Here is a 21,714-nt window from a genome sequence, read left to right on the forward strand (position 1 = left end):
TTTCGCACGTTTTTGCACCGTTTGAGGATTTTGCTTGCATTTCTTGCGGTCACGAGTGCAGAACCTTAGAATGTATTTGTTCTATGCATTTGGAAGCAGGTGTTATGTGTTAAAAAACTTCATGAAAACTGCGCTCAAAGAAAAAAAAAGAATGAACAATTTACGGCCACTGCTGCTCGTTCATAAATAATGAAGGACCCTTATTATTCAGCTCAGAGAAATTAGCCTCTTAGTGTATTTTGTTTTCACCGAACAGTCTTTGGGTCGATGCATCTTTGAGGAGCTCGAGAATTTTGAAGTGGTACTTAGTTTTTTTATATTTGTCCGAAACTTCAAGCACTGACGAAGAGTATAGCGCCGCACCATGAGTAACGTATAGATCAAGAAATATCCGGAATGTGCAGAAAAGAACGAGGACAGGAGAAATAAAAGAAAACTAAAAAGTGCCATTTTCTGTTAAGAGCCTTTTCTCTCTGCCCAGTATATTGAGCTGCTGAACCCGGCTTCAAACACAGGCCGTGGCGGCATTTAACAAGATCTGATCTTCACGACTTGAAACTTTTGAAATAGGCAATCATCAGCCGATAGAGCAGACATAATATTGGAATGCACAAATTTAGTAATGGCTGTTGTAACTCAAAACTGAGACTAGGCCCCGAAGAACTCCTGAGATTGTTGGCGACGCCTCGTATTTCAATAAACTGCATCCTGCCATGCCAGTTAAGAGTGAATCTACATCACAGTTTTCATGTTTTGTGAGCCGCTTTGAATGCGGAACCCGCTGAAACATTTGGTTCAGCATCATCATCAGCCTTATTACACCAACCGCAGGGCAAAGGCGTCTCCGATGTCTCTCCAATTAACCCTGTCTTTTGCCAGCGTCATCCACATTTTGCCTGCAAACTTCTTAATCTCATCCTCCCACCTAACCTTCTTCCGTCCCCTGCTACGCTCACTTTCTCTTGAAATCCAATCCGTTACTCTTAAGGACCAGCGGCTATCTTGCCTTCCCAATGCATGTCCTGCCCAAGCCCATTTCTTCCTCTTGATTTCGACTAGGATGTCATTAACCCGCGTTTGTTCCCTCACCCACCCTGTCCGCTTCCGGTCACTTAACGATACACCTATCATTTTTCTTTCCGTGGCTCGCTGCGCTGTCCTTAACTTAAGCTGAACTCTTTTCGTTAGCCTCCACATTTCTTCCCCGTAGGTGAGTACCGGTAAGATACAGCTGTTGTACACTTTTCTCTTGAGGGAAATTGGTAAACTACCATTCATAATCTGATAGAACCTGCCATTTGCGCTCCACCCCGTTCTTATCCTTCTAGTTATTTCATTTGGTAAAGTTTATTCAAATAGTGTCAACCTGTGGCCGTATTCTTTAACAACCTGTTTCACTTTTTGTTTCATTCTGATGCGATTTCGATATGACGAATGCAAAAGTAAGTTGGAAGGCATGCGGCCAGTCAGTGACACAGCTGCATTTCTTCCGGCAGAGTCACACATGCAGGACATTGTGGCAATTAGTCACGCATACGACGTCCACTGTCATTGCCGAGACTAATTTAGCGGCAATAAACGTGCTCCCTCATTCATGGGCGTCGGCGCCAGTCCGCCAGTGCGACACGGACTCGAGACGAGTTTATGCACGTAAACGGCGTGAAGGGCGCGTTTCTGTCACAACCGGCGTAACGCATTTGATCTCCTAATCAAGAGGAAAACCTTCTTATGACAGATATAGGAATGTATTGGAAAGAAAACAGATCCCTAGAGAAAATGGATCCTGGCTTCTTAGGTAAAATCGCATCAAAATTCATGAATGGTTTGGGCAACTTTGTTACTGTTGACAGACGCTGTCTGGAGCCGTACCGATGAAAAATCTGAAAATAGCAGGACATGCTGTCTGATAACTATTTGCGTCAATATTTTACAGCACGTGCACGTTCAGAAGTATCGGCCTAGTTTTCAACAATGACTGTGCGAAAGCGCTCGTTGAAAGGAGAAATGCCTACTAAGAGAACAAGAACGGTACCAGGAAACAGATCCGGTTCCTGTTAAGCGCGCACTACTAGCTTTATTGTTTTACTCTTAACTGAAGTTTAGTCGGTTCATATTTCGGGATCTTTTACATAAATTCAAAGCTGATAAGATTACTCTTTGATGTTGAGAACTCATTCGTAACGCCCTAGGCACACAATCTCGCAGTTAAAGATCAGATGAGTTGGTACGTCTGAATGTTCCGCAAGGATAAAACCTCGATATAAGGATGTCACAAAAGTGACCGTGTCGCTGTGAGGGCGAGAACAGAAAGGCAAGTGTTTGATATTGTAAACTTTTGTTGGAATTCGTTTGCAAAGCGTAAACAGGCAGTCCCCGCATGCCTCAGTAATACAATTTGAACTGTAACTTAGGAAAGGCATGACAATGGCAAAATGTATGCACCAGGCAACACAGCCTTCTAAAAATTAAATCTAGCATAGTGTTCAGTGAATCAATCTGAACGAAAGGGTTGAGTAGAAAGCAAACAGGTGATCCTTTATGGCACTTTGCATCTCAGATATTGCATTTCTAGACCTCCGGTTCGAATACACGCCAACGAAACACATTAAAGAGATTTCTTTCGATGCACAACGGGAAACGCAGTTAGAGGCGGCCTTAAAGCGAAAAGATGAAAGAATGGAAACCAGGCGCTGTTCTTACGCGATTACGGGATACGGAGACACTACATGATTGAACACAGCAGTTTTACAATTGATCCCGAAAGTTCTAGAGTACCTTCGTACGCACCAATCCTCTTTACCCTTTAGTGAAGTTTACATTGCCTATAAGCAAGCATATAAAACTAAGGTTGCCTCGGCATATGTGACAAAAAAACAAACCTCGAGGGTTGCGCGGCTGGGTTCAAGTACATAATGCTAATAATAATTTATTTATTTATTGCTGTGACTGTTCCTGTGGCTATCTAAATTTCAGGAGAGGGATAATGCGGTTTGATCGTTTGAATGTGTCCATTTACTCAAAAGCATTGCTTGTAAGGCAACCCCTGATTACTGGTCCAACATTTTTCTTGAAATGAAGAAGACGAAACACCCGACAGCTTATATCCACACCTTTCAGAATCTCTGAAACTAAAATTACTCTTATCAGGTGGTTAAATATACGTTTGCTCCTGGTGACATGGATATTTTTGTGACTGCAGATTTACGTGAATTTAAATACACATTGATAACGTTGAAAGCACCAAGCATAGTTGAGAGGTGGTGCCACGTAAAGAACTCTATTAAGAGGGTTACACTAAACGACTAGCAGGTGCGAACGCGGAGGCTGAAGGCAGGCTGAGAATTTCTTTTGAATCCATTTTAGAAAAGCGCATTGAAAAATGACTCTGTAGACACCTTGTTCAAATTGTTTGCCGTCATTAAAAATAGACTTGCTTACATTCGAACAGAAAATGTCGTCTCGGCTTCCAGCCAATTAGGAATTTTTTTACGAAGTTTATTTTTCTACCACAACAGGCTTGTAAAATATTTTGAGCTTGACGACTAATACTAAAGTTGGCACAAATCACAAAGTTTTCACTTGTGTAGCGCTGCGATCTCTATAAATATTGTGTTCCAATCTTAACAGGAACAAAATATGTAAGCATAAACCGCAAAGCAATTCCGACAGATTTTTAAACACAAATTTTGTACAGTGCTCTTTACGCCATCGCACTTCATTGAAGCTCGCATAAATTTTCTGACAGGCGACCATAGAAAGTTAAAGGTATAGACATACAAAATATTTTAAAGTCTATAGAGTGTCTATAGACTTTTGTCTATAATGTATATAGACTAACTCTCTGGGCAAAGTGTGTAATGCGAAGGCAAGATAATTTCTGGTTTTATGGGTAACGGTGTGGATTCCAAGAGAAGGCAAGCATAGCAGGGTGTGGCAGAAGATTAGGTGGGCGGATGAGACTAAGAAGTTTGCTGGCATAGTGTGGGCGCAACTGGCAAAGGAAAAGGTTAATTGGAGAGACATGGTGGAGGCATTTGCCTTGCAGTGGGTCTAGTCATGCTGATGCTGACTCTCTAAAGACAAACCCTAGAGAAAAGTCTATAGGCACTACAAATGCTTTAGACAGTCTATAGATACTAAAATCTATATATTGATGGCCATCCACCTTTAGTAGAAAGTTGTCTATAGACTATGAATAGATAAAAGGAAATATCTATAGAAAGGCAATAGAGTCTATATGAAGTCTATATAAGTGGATGCAGAGAAGCGTCCTTCTGGAATCAATTTATGCATATAAAAAAGCACGAAGTGTGTCCTTCATCAAAGAGCTTACGAAAACTTCACTCTCATTCAGCTGGCGCCTGGTATCGAGCTAGAAGCCGAATGAATTGCTTGACTCAGTTCCAACAACCTCCATTTTTTTCTTTTCAAACTCCGAGTGCTTCATTGATTCTAACGGGCCTGCTTTCATCCGGATGGTGTATATATAATGAGCCAGGATAAGTACGCAGCACGAAACAATCGGAACGAGTTTCTGAGCGGATTCCAAACTCTTTCGCGTTACTGTTGTTTCTGAGTATCATCTCGTGTCACTTGCGGACGCGTCCTGCGGTGCTGGCTAGGCTTGGTCTGTTGGTTCTTTCAGTAAATAGATGACGCCTACACGACCGCGTGACAAGGATGTTAAGAACTGATTAAAATTGTGATGTACGAGAGTAACTTCTCATTTTTTGTGGTGCCCTCAAAGAGTAGAATCGACGATAAAAGTTTCCCAGACCTCGCCCGACTGTCAGCTGTGGAAAGCGCCTCCGCCCCCCCCCCCCCTTCCTGCAGACGATACACGCGTTACGGAGCTTTACATGTCTGTTGTTGCGATGGCATTGGCACTGCCTCACATGCTTTCCATATCCATTTTCCAAGCCAATTCAACTCTCTCATGTAGACTTACTCAAGCTTGCTTGCAGATTTTTAATTCAAATCGAGGCTCCTGACTCAGAAGTACTTCTAAGGTCGCAGTAATGGCACTCATACGGTAGTCATGCTAAGCGACCTGCGTCGGCGCGAATGTACGTGACATTTCCCAAAGGTTTGTGCGTGGACTCATCAATAATAAAAGTATTTTCTCCACTGGATCATAATTCTGGCCTGGATAAGTTATTATCGCTTCTTTTTACGAGCTCTCAAGTTAAGTATTTTGTAACTGCTTGATCTCACTGGAAATTGAAAAAATTAAAAAAAATCATACAAATTTCGAATTTTTCTTCACACCGATGCGAATATGAGGCAGGGTTAAAAATAGCAGACCCCATGCTCCGCCCCCACTTATTAAATTATAACACGTTAGAAAGTGCCTTCGTTCCCGTGAGAACAGCTCGCGATATCGTCAAGCACTGGCAAGAACTTTGAGAAATTATTCTCCGCCTTATTTCTGATGCTCGACCTGAGCAAGCGATACGGCTTATTTATCAGTGTCGAACGCGTGAAAGGAAAATATTTTTACTTTTAAAAATTCGCTAATGCCCATATTTTTTGTAGCGCTGCAGTATTAAAATTCTGACATTTAACAATATGACGACTTGCGGATATGCATTCGCTTGTAAATGATTCCTTTAAGAGAGCTTCATGGCCGACATAATGCAATGCATTCAGTTTGCCGCGTACTAGTATTTGCGGTCCTAAGCTAACGACGAGTAGACTCTGGCCTTAATCTACAAGGGGTGAACAGTATTTGTGTTTGAGTTGCAGGACTTAACATTTTTCGCTAAGGGATGGAGTTTAAATGTATTCCATACAATCTAAACTTGCATATTTGTTGTTTTCTTCCCAGGCGCTTTACTTTCTTGCGAATTCCTCACTTCCTACCAAGCAGTTCAGACGAAGCAGACTTAGCCTCTGGAAACGACGAGTTGCAGTAACTCACAAAGACATCCTTGAAAGCAGCAGTGGGCTAGTGGTTTGAAAATCTGCCACATCCGCAGAATGGGCGCGGTTTGATTCCAAGTCCCGCCCTGTACTAACCTGTTTCGCAATAACTGAAAAATTCTCTCTGGCCGGCGACTTGGTTTTTTATGGCGCGGAATGATTTGGAAAAAAAAATCTACCACCCAAGTTTGAGATTAATAATCCTCCCTCGTAATAGAGTTTGTTTCGTAAAGTTTCTTTTGCACCATTAAAGTAGTCATCACCCTCATCATTAACTCTCCGTTTCGACTACGTTACCTGGGAAGAAGATATTTCGTTGCTCTTTACTGTGTTACTAGCCTATGCAGGGAGCACCTACCAAAAACTACAATATAAAGTTTTTAGAAGCCATTGGTGCCGCCCGTCGAAGTGGAACCCATTCCTAAACATTATCGCAAGCTCTGTCCATAGTTTCGCTATCCAGACGTTCACGCTCGAATGTTAACATTCTTTTCTCGTTTTCGCACAAAAGTTGGCTCCGTTGCACTCAAGGTGTTTACGAGAAAAAGCACGCTTTACAGGCACATTTTGTAGCGCTGTGCTCTGGGCCCGTATTTCTTGGCCTATCTGTGTGTGTGTATTGATTCCGGTTGTCGCGACATCAAGCGTCACAAAAACGTCATGAGTGAGGACGTTCACGATAAATCACAAGCATGGCCGGTCTCGACACAGCGCTGCCACTACCAACGGTAACAGCGCCGTTTCCAGATGGGTCCAGTCACAAGAATAGTGCGGCGCCAATTCGTCGCGCAAACACCCGGTATGGTGAGACTTTCATTTATCGAAAAATTCCATTTTGAGATTTTGTAATCACCTGGTTGAGACTTTATCTTTCAGAAAATATATTACACTCGGCGGCACACGATTTTGAAAATGAGATTTTGGTTTGTTTTGGACGTCACACTGACGAGAATAGTTGGCACGCCTCGACGTGGTGTCTTTATTTCGGATACTTGCAAATATACACTGTTCTGAAGTTTTCGGTTCGGAATTTGGCCTTGTTCGTAGTGCATTTTTCAGCCACTAGGGCTCCACCTGTAACTCTTTGGCCAAGAGAACTTTTGACAAATAAAGCGATTTGGAGATGCTTTACTGAAACTTTTCTTTCTGTTTATGTGCCTTTTTGTCGGGAATTATTAGGCAATAAGAAAAGGAATTTTCCCAGATGTTAATTATTTCCATTTATATGACTAGTGCCTGAAAAAAATAGCGTAAGCTCAATTTTACTTCTGTGACTGAAAAATCCATGAGTGGGAATTTCTTTGCATCGACAAAGAAAAACATAATAAATCTAGTTTTTGCTCTGATACCATAATCTTTGTACCGGTTGTGTAAAGCATCAGTTTTTACTCTCCCCGGGAACCCCGCTCGACTACTGATCCGGAGTTCCCGGGTTCGAACCCGACCGCGGCTGCTGCGTTTTTATGGAGGAAAAACGCTAAGGCGCCCGTGTGCTGTGCGATGTCAGTGCACGTTAAAGATCCCCAGGTGGTCGAAATTATTCCGGAGCCCTCCACTACGGCACCTATTATTCCTTTCTTCTTTCACTCCCTCCTTTATCTCTTCCCTTACGGCGCGGTTCAGGTGTCCAAAGATATATGAGACAGATACTGCGCCATTTCCTTTCCCCCCAAAAAACAATTATTAAAAACCAATTATCTCCCACAAAACGTCAACACTCTGCAGATTACACAGTTTAAGAAAAAAGGTTCTTCAATAGATAAATAAACAAATTTTAAGCTACTAGACCCGATTTCTATCTAGTTTTGAGGTTTAGTACAAGATGCGCCCACCTTTAGGAATCTTTGCGAATTTTGTAACCATAACTTTTATTGACCGTGGCGCTGTTGTCGGTTATCAAGGGCGCCTACGACAACATAACACATCAGGCCATTTTGGACGCATTAGAAGCTGCTGAGATTAGAGGCCACATGTTCAGCTGGGTACGCAGCTATTTGGCAGAGAGGTCGTGTTTTGTCCAGACAGAGGACAGACGTCTTTACGTCTAAATTCGCGCGGAGTCCCACAGGGTGGAGTGCTGAGCCCAACTCTCTTCAACATTGCTCTCATCGGCCTAGTTGACTAATTGCCACAATTTGTTCAGGTCTCAGTGTATGCCGACGATTACTGTGTGTGGGCATCGAGCTTGACCCGTGCCCAAGTTCGTGCGAGACTTCAGAAGGCGGCAACGATACTGAAGTCAGCAGGGCCTAAATATTTTGACCTAGAAATCTTCCCTCGTGGCATTCACACGCAAAGAAATGACAAGTTACTCCATATATATTAATGGCAACACCATTCCTTATTAGTGAAGCCACCGCTTCCTTGGCATTGTTATTGATAGGAACCTCTCGTGGAGTCCTCATCTCTACGACATGAGAAAGAGACTGACAGCGATTGTTCATATCGTCTCCTTCATCGGGGGAATCTCCTGGGGCGCATCTGGGCACTCGATGCTTCAACTGTACCGTTCGCTGTTCCTGGGCTACATGCGGTACAGCTTTCCCATTTTATGCAATATTAGCAAGACAAACATCCAGACCCTTGAAAATGTTCAAGCGCAAGCTCTGCCAATATGCCTTTGACTGCCTAAACGTGCCTCTACAGCAGCCACTGTTCTTTTTACGGAGGAGCATCATGTTACTGCATACATTGCTGTTGAAACCACGAGAACACACATTCAGCACCTCACACGAGTTTGGAGTCACCATCTTGAAGCTCTTCCAGTACTCGGACCGCATACTGCATTTGCAAAAGTAATTGAAGCTCATCGTGCCTATCTTCATTCGCAGTTCGCCCTGCTTCACGACCGTGCCCTCCCATACAGAGTCTTCATGAACCTCGGGTACACCTCTCTATTCCGGGAAATACTCATGAATCTGGGTTATTATTGCCTGCTCTCAAACAAATGACATTAGATCATCTGTATTTTAGCCATAATCACCGCATACATATCTACACAGATGGCTCACTGACTTCAACAAGCTCTGCTGGGTGTGTGGTGATACCGGTAAGGTGTATCTTAATGAAGGTGACGACTACGTATCTCACGTCTTCAACTGGTGCGGAACTAGCTGCCCTGCGGGGTGCAGTTCATTTCATCAGTCAGAGATCTCCACATGACTGGACAGTTTTCACCGAGTCTAAAGCTACTCTTCAAGGCCTGCAAGCTGAACTACACCACTGGTCACACGAACAACTCGTTGCAGAAATCCGCAAGCTGCACCACGACGCCGCATTGAAAGGACATGACATAATTTTCCAGTGGCTGCCAGGACACTGTGGTATTAATAGAAATCACCTGGCAGACGAAGCTTCCCGTTCTGCTCACAACGATGGGATCTCTGTCAATATTCCTGTAACGAGAGCTGACGCAGCGTGTGAGCTTCGTTCTTTGAGGCTGGCGCTTACACTTTCAGCGTGGAACACGGGAGAGTTCTGCAACCGTCGCCTCAGGGCATTAGACCCTAGACTGTGCCTCCGTCTTCTATGTGACATAGCGTGTTGTAAAGAAACATTACTGTTCCGTCTATGGCTCGGCGTTGCCTTCACAAATAAATATGCTTTCGGGATCGAAATGGCCGACAGCCTTTCTTGTGTAAACTGTGTCTGCGAAAAGACAATCAGTCATCTCCTGTGTGAGTGCCCTGCCTTTGTGAACGAAAGATGTAAGCTGCTTTCTGCTCTGGACCGCTTTGATCCTCGCCCTTTCAAACAGGACAAGATCCTCGGTCCGTGGCCACAACAGTAGACTGCAATCAATGCTTACAAGGCACTGTTTTGTTTTCTACGACCGACTGCCTTGATTGAGAGATTGCGACTGTGGTTCCCGTTCCTTCTCTCTTCCCTTTTTATTACCTTTATTCGCTTCCCTAATGCAAGGTCGCCAACCGAAAATCTTTCCGGTTAACATCCCTGTCTTTCCCCTCTTTATCTACCTATCTCCACAGCCAACTTTTTAAAGCCATTTTTGAAGTCACACCCCACGTTTCCAGTTACTTCTCCAAGACAGAAGTAACGCCAAAAATGCTCGTCGGGTATGTAAAACGCCTTGCTTTATTCTGTCATCCGTCGGCGGCAACGCTGATCCGACAGTGCGGCCTGAGCGTGGGGCCGGTATGGATTTTATAAGGTACCATGAACATTTGCCTGGCCTGAACAGAGTGACTTCATTCCCCACAGCCTACATCATCGGAACCAGACGCCAATAGTAGACCACGAAAAGAACTGACAACAGGCTGCCTCCCCTACTACTAGAAAAAAAACTAGAAAACCACTAGAAATATTTTACGCTCTTCCACTCTAACGCACCTATAGGCAATACAGGCACCGATTATGTTCACCACTAAGCCTGAGTATTTCCTGAAGCCTCGGGCACAAAAATACTTAACACCCTTCTTAAGAAGTGCTTGACACTCGGTATGCTTGTAGCCGACCTCGGTACTATTAGCAGTGTTGATAATGCATAAATGGTGCTTTTTTAATCCTAGCACATGAACTGCTCGCCAACCTGTACAATCCGGATAACAGCCATTATTTCCCGTTTCATCGTGATAAGACTTTCGTTGGGCATCAGGTAAATGCAGGTGTTCTCAGTTATTATATTCTACAACGACGGTGACGCCGTTCAATTTCGTGAAAGTACCCAACCTAACTTCATGATTTAAAAAGTTGTTTTATTATTCATGCAAGCAAAATACAGGCTCTATTTTAAGAGGCGGCGAGAAACTGCGGAACAGACAGGGGCAAAGCGAAGCAGACTAATAATAATAATTGGTTTTTGGGGAAAGGAAATCGCGTAGTATCTGTCTCATATATCTTTGGACACCTGAACCGCGCCGTAAGGGAAGGGATAAAGGAGGGAGTGAAAGAAGAAAGGAAGAATAGGTGCCGTAGTGGAGGGCTCCGGAATAATTTCGACCACCTGGGGATCTTTAACGTGCGCTGACATCGCACAGCGCACGGGCACCTTAGCGTTTTTCCTCCATAAAAACGCAGCCGCCGCGGTCGGGTTCGAACCCGGGAACTCCGGATCAGTAGTCGAGCGCCCTAACCACTGAGCCACCGCGGCGGGGAAAGCAGACTGCAAAAGTTGTTTTGCACCGAGAATCTTCTTTTCATCCTGCTAACGATTCGCCTAGACCTTCTTTCATTTACATGGGGCTCTATTTCAAAAACAATGCTTTTGTTAAGTGCGTGTTTATTGTGTTCCAAACCTTAGACCAGTTTTGATTATGTATTGAAGTATTGCGGGTATCTTTTATTTTATTTGCCCATAAAGGAGTTTGCGGACACGTTTCATTCACACAGATTAACGCAACTTTCTTTTTATTTCGCTCACTCTCTCCCTCCCGACACATACGGTTGCCAACAGGGACCTGCCTGGTAAACCTCCTTTCTTTGCTTTCTTTTTTTCTCTCTCCATCATGCATCATAGCCTGAATAAGCTAACCATTACTCCCGACCACATGTCTCATAAAATTGTCCAGAGAATAAAAGTCTATCAGTAACGGCGAATACATTTCCTTTTAGCAACAGCGATTGAAAAGTATGAAATAAAAGTGCCAAGGAAAAACACTTGCCAGTTCAGTCAGTGAAGCCAAACACCGCACTGCGATGGTTCTGCGTGACAGTTGTCTAACTTCAAGGCGAGAACCCGATGAAGCCAGAAAGCTTGACATTCACTTTTAACGCTTGGGCCCAGTGCTTACGCAAAGTGCTTTGCAAGCGAGCCCAGCTTATGTCAAGAGCAGTCGCAAGGGCACTTATCGTGTTCCATTTGACATGTCCAAGGGAAGCAGTGGCCCCTACCGAGCGTGGCGGCAACTCAAAAAGTGCAAAGGCATGCTGCGTCGCAAGAGAAGGCTTAGATTTCCCGGAATCCGGTGAAAGTTCATTGCGCGAAGTGTTTGTTTTTGACGGGGCACTAGTTTAGTTTGTTTTAGACTTAGCTTGATTCCCGGCTACCACGACCCGGCACGTGCGGAGTAGAGACACATAAGCAACGTATATTCTTAGGGTATATTCTAGTATTACGGGTAAAATCAAGCATCCTCTGAACATCCCGGCATATTCAATAATTTTTTTTTTCGAAGTTGTTTCCTTGAAGCGCAGCTAAGTCAGCGATAAATACAAAAATGAGAGAATTTATCCCTCAAGAAATAAAATTTATAGACGCTTCATTTCTGAAGCTCGCCGGTTCGTGAATATTTGTTGATAAAACGATTAATAAAACATTTCATGACGAGTGAAAAAAATGCAAGCCTTAAATACATTGCGATACAAATCTCGAAGCGTCAGTGCTCTAGTTAGGGATGTTTCATGCCGGCTTTAAGTTAACGGTCACAATGAAGTGGATCTCATCTAATGAGGAGACAGAGCAGTCTCCCTTCTTTATTCATGTGACAGCTATACGACTTGATAGCACACTAAAGTGACAGCAGGAATTGTCTTCGACTGGAGCCCTTTTTCGGCGAAATAAAACGAGGCCATCGCAGTGGTCCGCTGAGCTATATTAGGCGGCAAGTCCTAAAAGGGAACAGTTAGACTGCCCATTTGTGTCGTCAGAGGGCACATCTTCCAGCTTCTCGCTATTTTGCACATGGATCGAGCCACTCGCGTTGTCTTTGGAGCTTTTAGGTTCTCTAGTTCTCAGTAGAGGGCTCCATTATTGGCTAATCGAATGCCGCTGCATTTCACAAAAAGAACCTAGTTGATAAGCCTAGAATAATTAAAAGGAACGCCAATGTAGTGGTCCACAGAAGAAATGGTTTATGGGTCATGTTTTATGGCGGTTTGACTGTCCCAAAGCGACTTAGGCTATGAGAGACAATGTACTGAAGGGCTCCGGAAATTTTGACCACCTCGGGTTCTTGAACGTACACTGACATCGCACAGTACATGGGCCTCTAGAATTTCGCCTCCATCGAAATTCAACCGTTGCGGCTGGGGTCGAGCCCGCGTTTTTCGAGTCAGAAGTGATACAAGAACATCGGGCGCAGAGCCATTTATTAGGTAAGATCGCAGCATGTTCAAGAGAATTACTTCTTCAGGGGTTGTTCAGAACGTCGTTTATTACGAGGTATTTCAATGTATTCCAGGTATTGCGTGGAAAGATCATCCTGGCATCAACGCTAAGTTCTGAAACGAAGTGGACGTTTACAGTACCTGTCGTGTATGTAAAACTTTTAAACAATCATGCTCGTATCTTTTCGTTATTTATGATATGCATTATATTGCTTAAGTCTGCGTAACAGAGACGGTTGTGGTAAGACCTCTCTCTGCAACGTCTATGAACGCTATGAGGGATGCATTTGTAACGTTATTTGCTCTGCTTTGTACGTCCCATGTGTAGTTTATTTTCTTGTGACGTCATCATCTCACACATTGAGTCCCCGCAATTTCTGTCGTTGCATTTTTCCTAGGCGGAGTCACAGGTACGAAATAGGTTACTTAATCGTTAATTAGCCAGAAACGCATTACTCCCCGAGGCAGTCAAATAAAACTCGAAACCTTACTACTGGGACAGTATGAATACAGTGCGAAGTTAAGGTGCAAGAAAACACTCAGTTACTCGTCGTCATTGAGCGCTGGGTGTGATTCCCCGTGAAGAGTTACGTTTGTAGACTGGGCCGAGCTTAGCAGTCCCCCCCCCCCCCGTTATATTACGAGCCCTGAGCACTTCGCTATTAAACTGGCTTCTGAAACAAGTTTTTATTTCGGCAAGAGGAAAGAGCAACTGATCGCGATTTGAAAATAGTAAACATAAAGTTAAAAGGGTAAGGTATGAGTACAAGAACTTCTCTGTGTTTAGCCAGCAACGTAATTATCAGCCATAAACGAAAGCCATCAGTTTGTTTACGAGACAACACATAATCTGACATTAAGAGGTAACGAGATTGCTCCCTTCGTAATGACACCTCGCAGTATTATATTCAGGGGTGCATTTCAGATTAATGGGAGGTGATGGCTGGTTGGCTCTTCTTTAACATAATTCAGACCAGCCTTGCAGCTCACGTTTCAAGTTGGCGCAGCAGTGATGCAAATATGTCTAAAAAGGGTTCAATTAAAGGTACACCATCACGCATTTGCGCGTTGCATATTGCCACACTGTTGGCCACTTACTGGCACTGCCTTCGGTCCGAAAACTTTCGTTGCCTCCGGCCTGCCTTCCTCGCCTTCCGCCACTCTAGCTTTGGTTGGCTGAGCCGTGCCTGCCATGATAATGGTTGTGTTCCGTTACACAAACGCTGTACCTGCTCTCGGTGACAATATTAATATACAATATGAGAACGGTTGAGTTGAGCTTCACGTCTATCGCTTCTATTGAGGCTGTTCGGTAATCCTATACTATGTTGTCAGCGGTGATACAAAATAAACGAAATTGACTGCGTAACATTAATGGAGCAGGGAAAAGGAAAACACTCCACTAGAAGCAGGCAACTGCAAAAAAATCAGGATGGTTGAAGTAACCCTAACACTACAAGACTGCACGGCTCGTTAGGCCGTGTACACCAACGTGATTGAGTCATCAGGTTGTAGAAAAAGTAACACCTGAAAGTCTCAGCTTCTGCTTGTGTGCACTAAAAATGCAGAATCTTCATCGACGGCACCACAACAGGACAGGAAATACCTCAATGCATTGTGTTAATGTTCCTGGCGGATTGGTAAGCTTCGCGAGATGGTCGTAGCTCCCCAGCAGCTGAGTTCATAACAGCGTCAGCGTATCACAAGTATCCGTGTGTTGGTCTGTACGTTTCTGGCACAAAATTTATTTATTTCAATAAAAGGACAATCACAGGCGAGAAAGGCAGTATGGTGAACCCCGAATCAATTACCGAACAAGAAAACCTCTGCAAAAAATGGCCGTTCGTGTTAAGGCGTCATGGACATAAATTCTTCGCACAAAATTCATTTGGTTCCGAGTTCGCTATGTCACTGCTTTCTAAAGGAAGAAACCACCGAAAAATCATACACAAACTTTTACATTTTTCTTGTCAAGCGGCACGATGCTTGAAATAAAGCAGAAAATAATACATGTTCAAACTTTTGTCTCCCTGCTTGACCTTGTTGGATGATCGATTGTCAAGTTCAATGTCTTCAGAAATGTCTCCGGGATTCATTAGCTTAAATTAAACATTACGGTTCTGAAGTGAACGACGCAAAATTATTTAGGACAAAAAGAAAGTCTAAGGCATAGCACGTTTCTAAAAAAAGAAGCAAGTTCCCTATGTTAACAAATACGTAGATTGTGAATACATCGAGCTCTCTTGGGTCCCTTCTTTATGTAACTAGAACCATATAAATAGGAAAGCATTGTCAAGATTTAGAATATTTGTGAACTGGACCAAAGTGTTGCGCATATAAGTTTCAAGGTAAAATATGAAACACAACTAAGTCAAGAATCAGGCAATAACTAAATTCGGCACTATAATAAAGAAGTACAGAGACGATTTAAAAATGTGGTCTCGGCGAGCGTAATAATAACAGCCGGCAAAGCATCATCAATCAGCTGCTGCCTCTCCGAACAGTGCCCTATTTTTGCATTCAGGAACTCGACAGAAGTAATGGTTCTAACCTAACCCGACATACGGCAAAAACATGTTCCCTTCAGGCAGTTTTCAGATCGATATGAAGAATTTTCATTCGCTATATTTTGTTCACAAACAGAAGAGAAAGAAAATTGCAAGATAATGAAGTTATACTGCGGTAGTCACGGTCGATTTTTCATCGAAATAAAACTGAAAACAATCTGTGTGTTCGATAATAGTAAAAAAAAGATACTGAATATATCTGCATTTCTCTTATTTTGTTCCAATTGAAAGGATTTGTATATCTGCGATAAGAGAGTTTTTTCTCGTCTGCAGTTGTTCTTTATATCTTCTTTACCTGCCAACACATGCATGAAGAGAAAGATAAGCAGTAAGAAAGCAACAAACAAAAAGAAGCCGCGTCAGCGCTCTGTTGCACGTCTAAGGTAAAGCAAAAACAATAATCAGGTTCTTTTTCAGGGTCATTTTCTAGTATTAAAACCACGTCCCAAAGAATTCCCTTCAACCTTTTAGAAACTGCAGCGTATTTTGAAGTACTCCAAATCTTCGTAATGGTACAGAAACATGCGAAGTGGGCAAATCATCTTACTCGTTTCGAAACCTGAGCTTCTTCACTTTTTTGCGAATGCAAGGATTAGGACGGTTTAAGTATTCGCCAATCAAGCCCATATTTTTCAACACCATGCTCCGAACTAAGCGTAACCAATTAAAAAATTGAAACGCATGTTTGCGGAGGGGGAAAACCAAAAAACGACAAAAAAGCTACAACCTCTCAGTATACATCCAGCTGGATAGGCAGCGCTTGCCTGAGATTGCTAGGTCGGCAGCAGAGATTCACTACGACTTCCTTGCACCGGCAGACAGAGACCGCCAACGAAATGCCCCGAGCACAATGCGCGTGAAATATGCTGGCTTGCACGCATGAAAATCTTATGATGGTCTAAGTCACTGCGATTTGAAACACCCAAGAAACAAGAAAATAATGGGACTGAAAAACAGAACAAGAAAAAGGAACAATACATTACTTATGAAGACGCTTCGGTCCTATCCTACTGTTTTCCAATGTAATGAAATCAGAATACCAAACTGGCAATAAACTTCTGAAGCCTATTTTGTATCATCAATTCACGATTTCTGAACTAAAAATAATCAAACGCACGTGACGCCTTACCCAATAGTGGTTCTGTGGCTTTGGCGTTAGGCAGCTCATTCCAACGTCGCTGGTTCGATCTTAGCCGAGGAGGCTATATTTTCATGGAGATTAAATACAAAATCGCCTGAATGTTAGACAATAACATAGCACTTTAGAGAACTGCAGGCCATACAAATTAATTTTGAAGCCTCGCCTGTGGCATCCCGCATAGCCCATCCGTCGCCTGAAGCCCTCAAACTCCACAATAAGGTTTGAGTTTGTTACATAGAGTTCAGCATCCCAAAGCGATTTAGACTATGAGGGATGCCGTAGTAGAGGGCTCCAGGTAATTTCAACCTCCTGAGGTTCTTAAACGTGCACTGACATTTTACAATGCAAGGGCACTAGCATTTCGCCTCCAACGTAATCTGACCACCGCGGCCAGGATCAAACACGCATCTTTCGGGTCAGCTGCCGAGCACCACAACCCCTGAGCACCGCGGTGGCTTTCAAGCCGCACAATTTGCAATCTTCATTTTAACTGCCATCCAGACTACACGCCGAAACTTCAAGATAACCTGAAAACGACGCTCACAGACTATGCCTGCAGGTTCAGCTTAAGATGTCTGCGACAATTGCTGTACGTACTCGCGCACAGCAATGTAACCTTATAGCATGCACGAAACCGGAAGTTAATTCTAGCCATATTAAGGAAATGCCCGTTTAAACGAGTATAAGTGCACGTACAATTTCACAGAAAATTTTCAGTCCTATAGCATCACAGGTTTATTTTCAGTTGACTCTCCTGAAAAGATGGTTTATAGTTTATCGGGGTTTAACGTCCCAAAGCGGCTCAGGCTTTGAAGGACTCCTAGTGAAGGGTTCTGGAAATTTTAACCACATGGGGATCTTCAACGTGTACTATGCGATGTTAGTGCACGTTAAAGAACACCAGGTGGTCGAAATTTCCGGAGCCGTTCACTACGGCGTCCCTTATAGCCTCAGTCGCTTTGGGACGACAAATCCCCATAGCCCATAAACCATCTATTCAGGAGAGCCAGCTGATTCGCCCCATTTTTTCCCGCACCTCAGGGCAAACGAAAACCCAGAAGGCATTTTTATCAGGTTCTTCGTCCTAGCATCAAGATCTTCTGAGGATGCAGCGTACAACCTTAATGTTCTGATGTAATAATCTACAATGCCTCGACCTCTGGGGTCTCTTGAACTAAAATGCCATTCCTAGCTGCCTTATGCACTACGTTCTTCGCATTCCCAAGCACTGCCCTTTAGCGACAACTTCGCACTCACGAAAGCACGTCTTGAAAACTCATATACGAGGAGGCTTTCTTCGTGAATCCCTTGTCATGAAAAGAAATAAAACAAAGAGAAATATTCTCGAAGTAAAAAAAGAACCTTGTAAAATTCATCTAGTTCAAATGATGTTACCCCAAATTTCGCGCTTCATTTTCTTAAACGAGAGGTTTTTTTTTTCCTTTTCAAGTCCAGTATGGAAAAAAAAAACTCCAGCGTTAGAGCCCGAAGGGGGCAAGTAAGCGAAGAAGGAAGATAAAAAGTCGGCATAAAGATAAGGCAGCACACTGGTCCTCAAGAATGCGGAGTGACTAGGTGTTTAAAAGAACAGTCTAAATTTATTCCGCAGAAGAAGCAGGCCGTGGGGACTTGAATGGGTGGTGATTTTCCCTCGCTGCATTTAGTGCTTTTGGTTTGAACAGGGCTTAGTGCATAATAGAACAAAAGATGTCTGCCTTTTCTTTCTTGCCAGCTAAGTGCCAGAGGCCATTAATGAAAGGCGCCTTCATTTCCGGCGACTTACGCAGCCACTTCGATCGTACGTACCGGCCAACTGAAAGAAGTTGCCAAAATCAGAGCGGCCTCTTGTAAGTATTCCTAGACGTCTAGACGTCTGTCCACAGTGATTTTTAACTCTGCAGTAGTATATAATTGCTGCACATGGTTGCCAGCTTCTATTACATGCCATACATCATGAATTTAACGGTGCTATCTTTTCTTGTCGAAGAACTTGGTCTTCGGCTGTTAAGACTAAATATTTTCGGTCTGTTTATCTTTTGCAGTTGATCCTGTAATGCCCATACATTCAAAGCATGGGAAAAACTAATGGCCAGGCATTCAAAGCATGAAAAAAAACTCTTGAACTTCTAGGATTTCATCGCCAATGGTAGCTAACTTCATTGCAGAAATGTGGCAACTTCTTAGGAAAGAGGTGATCACATGCAATTGAATACATCTAATGTTGATGATTTTCAATAAATAAAGGCGACAAAAATGCGGTTGTTCTGCCGTTCGAGTTACCTTTAGCTTGAATTGTTGTTTCAAAGGACTTCTTGCCTTTCGGCAACTAACATTTTCATCGTTTGTTGACATATATGTCGGAGAATGGCCGTTTATATAATTATTTTGACAATTTGTGTAGTTCTGCTACCAGAAGTAAAAAATAAATAGAAATAAATAGAAGAATGAGAAAATGTAAATATATAAATTGAAATAAAAAGACAATTTCCATCAATTCCTGCAGCAGTTAAGATACCATATAGGTTGGAAAATGCGCAGCATTTGTCGGTACCAACGCACCAAAAGAAAATGTCAGGCGCCACGACATTGCTCCTTAACGGGGCAAACATTCGTCGTCGCAAACATTCGTCGTCGAACCGTAGTGAAAAGCACCGGAATAATTTCGACCACCTGGGTATCTTTAACGTGCGCCGACATCGCACAGCACACGGGTGCCTTTGCGTCTCGCCTCCATCGAAACGCTGCAGCCGCTGTCAGGTTCGACCCGCCGCGGTGTCTCAGTGATCAGCGCGCTGGGCTACTGATCCGGACTTCCCGGGTACAAACCCGACCGCGGCGGCCGCGTTTCGATGGAGGCGAAGCGCTAAGGCGCCGGTGGGCTGCGCAATGTTAGTGCACGTGAAAGATCCCCAAGTGGTCGACATTTTTCCAGAGCCCTTCAATACGGCACCTCTTTCTCGCTTTCTTCTTTCACTCCCTCCTTTATCCCTTTCCTTACGGCGCGGTTCAGGTGCCCTCCGGTATGTGAGATAAATACCGTGCCATTTTCTTTCCCCAGAATCCACTTTTAATTTTTTGCGGTCAGGTTCGAACCCGGGTACACCGGATCAGTAGCCGAGCGGCTGAACCACTGAGGCACCGCGGCTACCTTCCTCTCTTTCCTCACGGCGTGTTTGAGGTGACCACCAAGAAATGAGGTTATAGTGTGCCTGTCATTTTAATAATAATAATAATAATTGGTTTTTGGGGAAAGGAAATGGCGCAGTATCTGTGTCATATATCGTTGGACACCTGAACTGCGCCGTAAGGGAAAGGATCACACCGGGAACCACTGCTTATTAGAAGTGACTTGAACACAGGCGTAGACGCGGTTTGAGCTACGATGTCGTGGCACTTCCAAAGACGTGTCAGAAAAACTGTGAACCAGGCCTCCACGGGACCACAGCACATCCAATTTGGGACTGGCGAGAAAAAATTGACACGACAAAGCGCTCGCAGCGGGTCACGCGTACTCTCTAAACTCCCTTTTTTCAACGGCTAATGAAGGTTTCCACAAAAACTCTAGGCGGGAGTTGAACAATGCAAATAGGCTGAAGAATGAATGCCAAAATAATTGGTTGAGTATGCCAAACATTGACGCATTTCTATAATGCAGATGTTTTGTGGTCATTAAAAATAACCAGGACCAAACATATTAGTTCTTAAATAGCTTCCCATATTCTTGTAAAGTAGTGAAGCCGAGGTGCGATGAAATGTACTTCCTAATATGCCGCTGCAATATCTGCTTCCAAAAGAGTCAGAAAAAAAGGTAAGCAAAAACTGACAAAGGAAGCAAGATAAGCAAGGAGAGACGCCAACACTTCTGTAAATTTTAGCACCAGGCACGCCTGGGCGAAAACTGCAGTGACATTAGTGATTTCGCGGCGATTACGACAATGACTGAAGCTAATGACCCTCCGACGGCAAAGCACCAGTTATTCGCTCCGCAGCACTCGGCCAGGAGAGTAGAAAGGGCGACTGGCGCCGATGAAGCGGAAATAACTTTTCTCATTACCGTCATCGCTTCGCGGCTCACCGCATCTTCTATCGCCTCGCCGCGGCGGCAGCGGTAATGACAGAGCGGCTGGGGCAAAAATCTTTCGATTTCGCTCTCCTTTGTTCATTTTTGGCGCCTTTTATCGAGCACTTTCAAAGATGAACAGCGTACTTTTGCACACGGTCGGCTGGCGGCGAGATCAATCGATACCAAGTACTCCGTAAACTCACGCGTGAAATCTATATTTGTGTACTCAAGATGCGTTTTTATGGAGGAAAAATGCTAAGGCGCCCATGTGCTGTGCGATGTCAGTGCACGTTAAAGATCCCCAGGTGGTCGAAATTATTTCGGAGCCCTCCCCTACGGCACCTCCTTCTTCCCTTCTTCTTTCACTCCCTCCCTTGTCCCTTCCCTTACGGCGCGGTTCAGGTGTCCAACGATATACGAGCCAGATACTGCGCCATTTCCTTTCCCCAAAAACCAATTATTATTATTATTGTGCTCGAGAGCTCAATGGACGTCCGCCTGGTCAAGCATGATGATGTGCTCAGATCATGAAGCAGCCACTGATAATTGTTAAAAAAAGAAAAGTTTTGAAACCTGTGTGGGATTCTCGTCCAATGAGAGGAACCTGAGAACTGCTGTAATGTCATCCTCCAGACCGCGCAAGAACCTTTAAGCAGGAACACAGGTTACATGTTTTGCATCTACATCTGATGCCCCATTTTATTCTATGCATATAACATTGCCACCTCTCCTCCCTATTCATTGTGAACGAGAAACTTGTACGTGTTTCGAAACTTCTTTTTTTCGACTATTGTCAGCAACTTGTCCTTCATTTCATAGGAAATAAATAATTGTGGCAAGAGCCAAACTTTCTTGAATGGCTGCCTCGGTGGCTAAGTGGTTATGGGCGCTCGGCTGCTGACGAGCAATAGGCGTGTTTGATCCCGGCTGGCTCGGTCGCCTTAGGACGGAGACGA

The sequence above is a fragment of the Amblyomma americanum genome, chromosome 9, assembly GCF_052857255.1.
Source record: "Amblyomma americanum isolate KBUSLIRL-KWMA chromosome 9, ASM5285725v1, whole genome shotgun sequence".
Classification (NCBI taxonomy): Eukaryota; Metazoa; Arthropoda; class Arachnida; order Ixodida; family Ixodidae; genus Amblyomma; species Amblyomma americanum.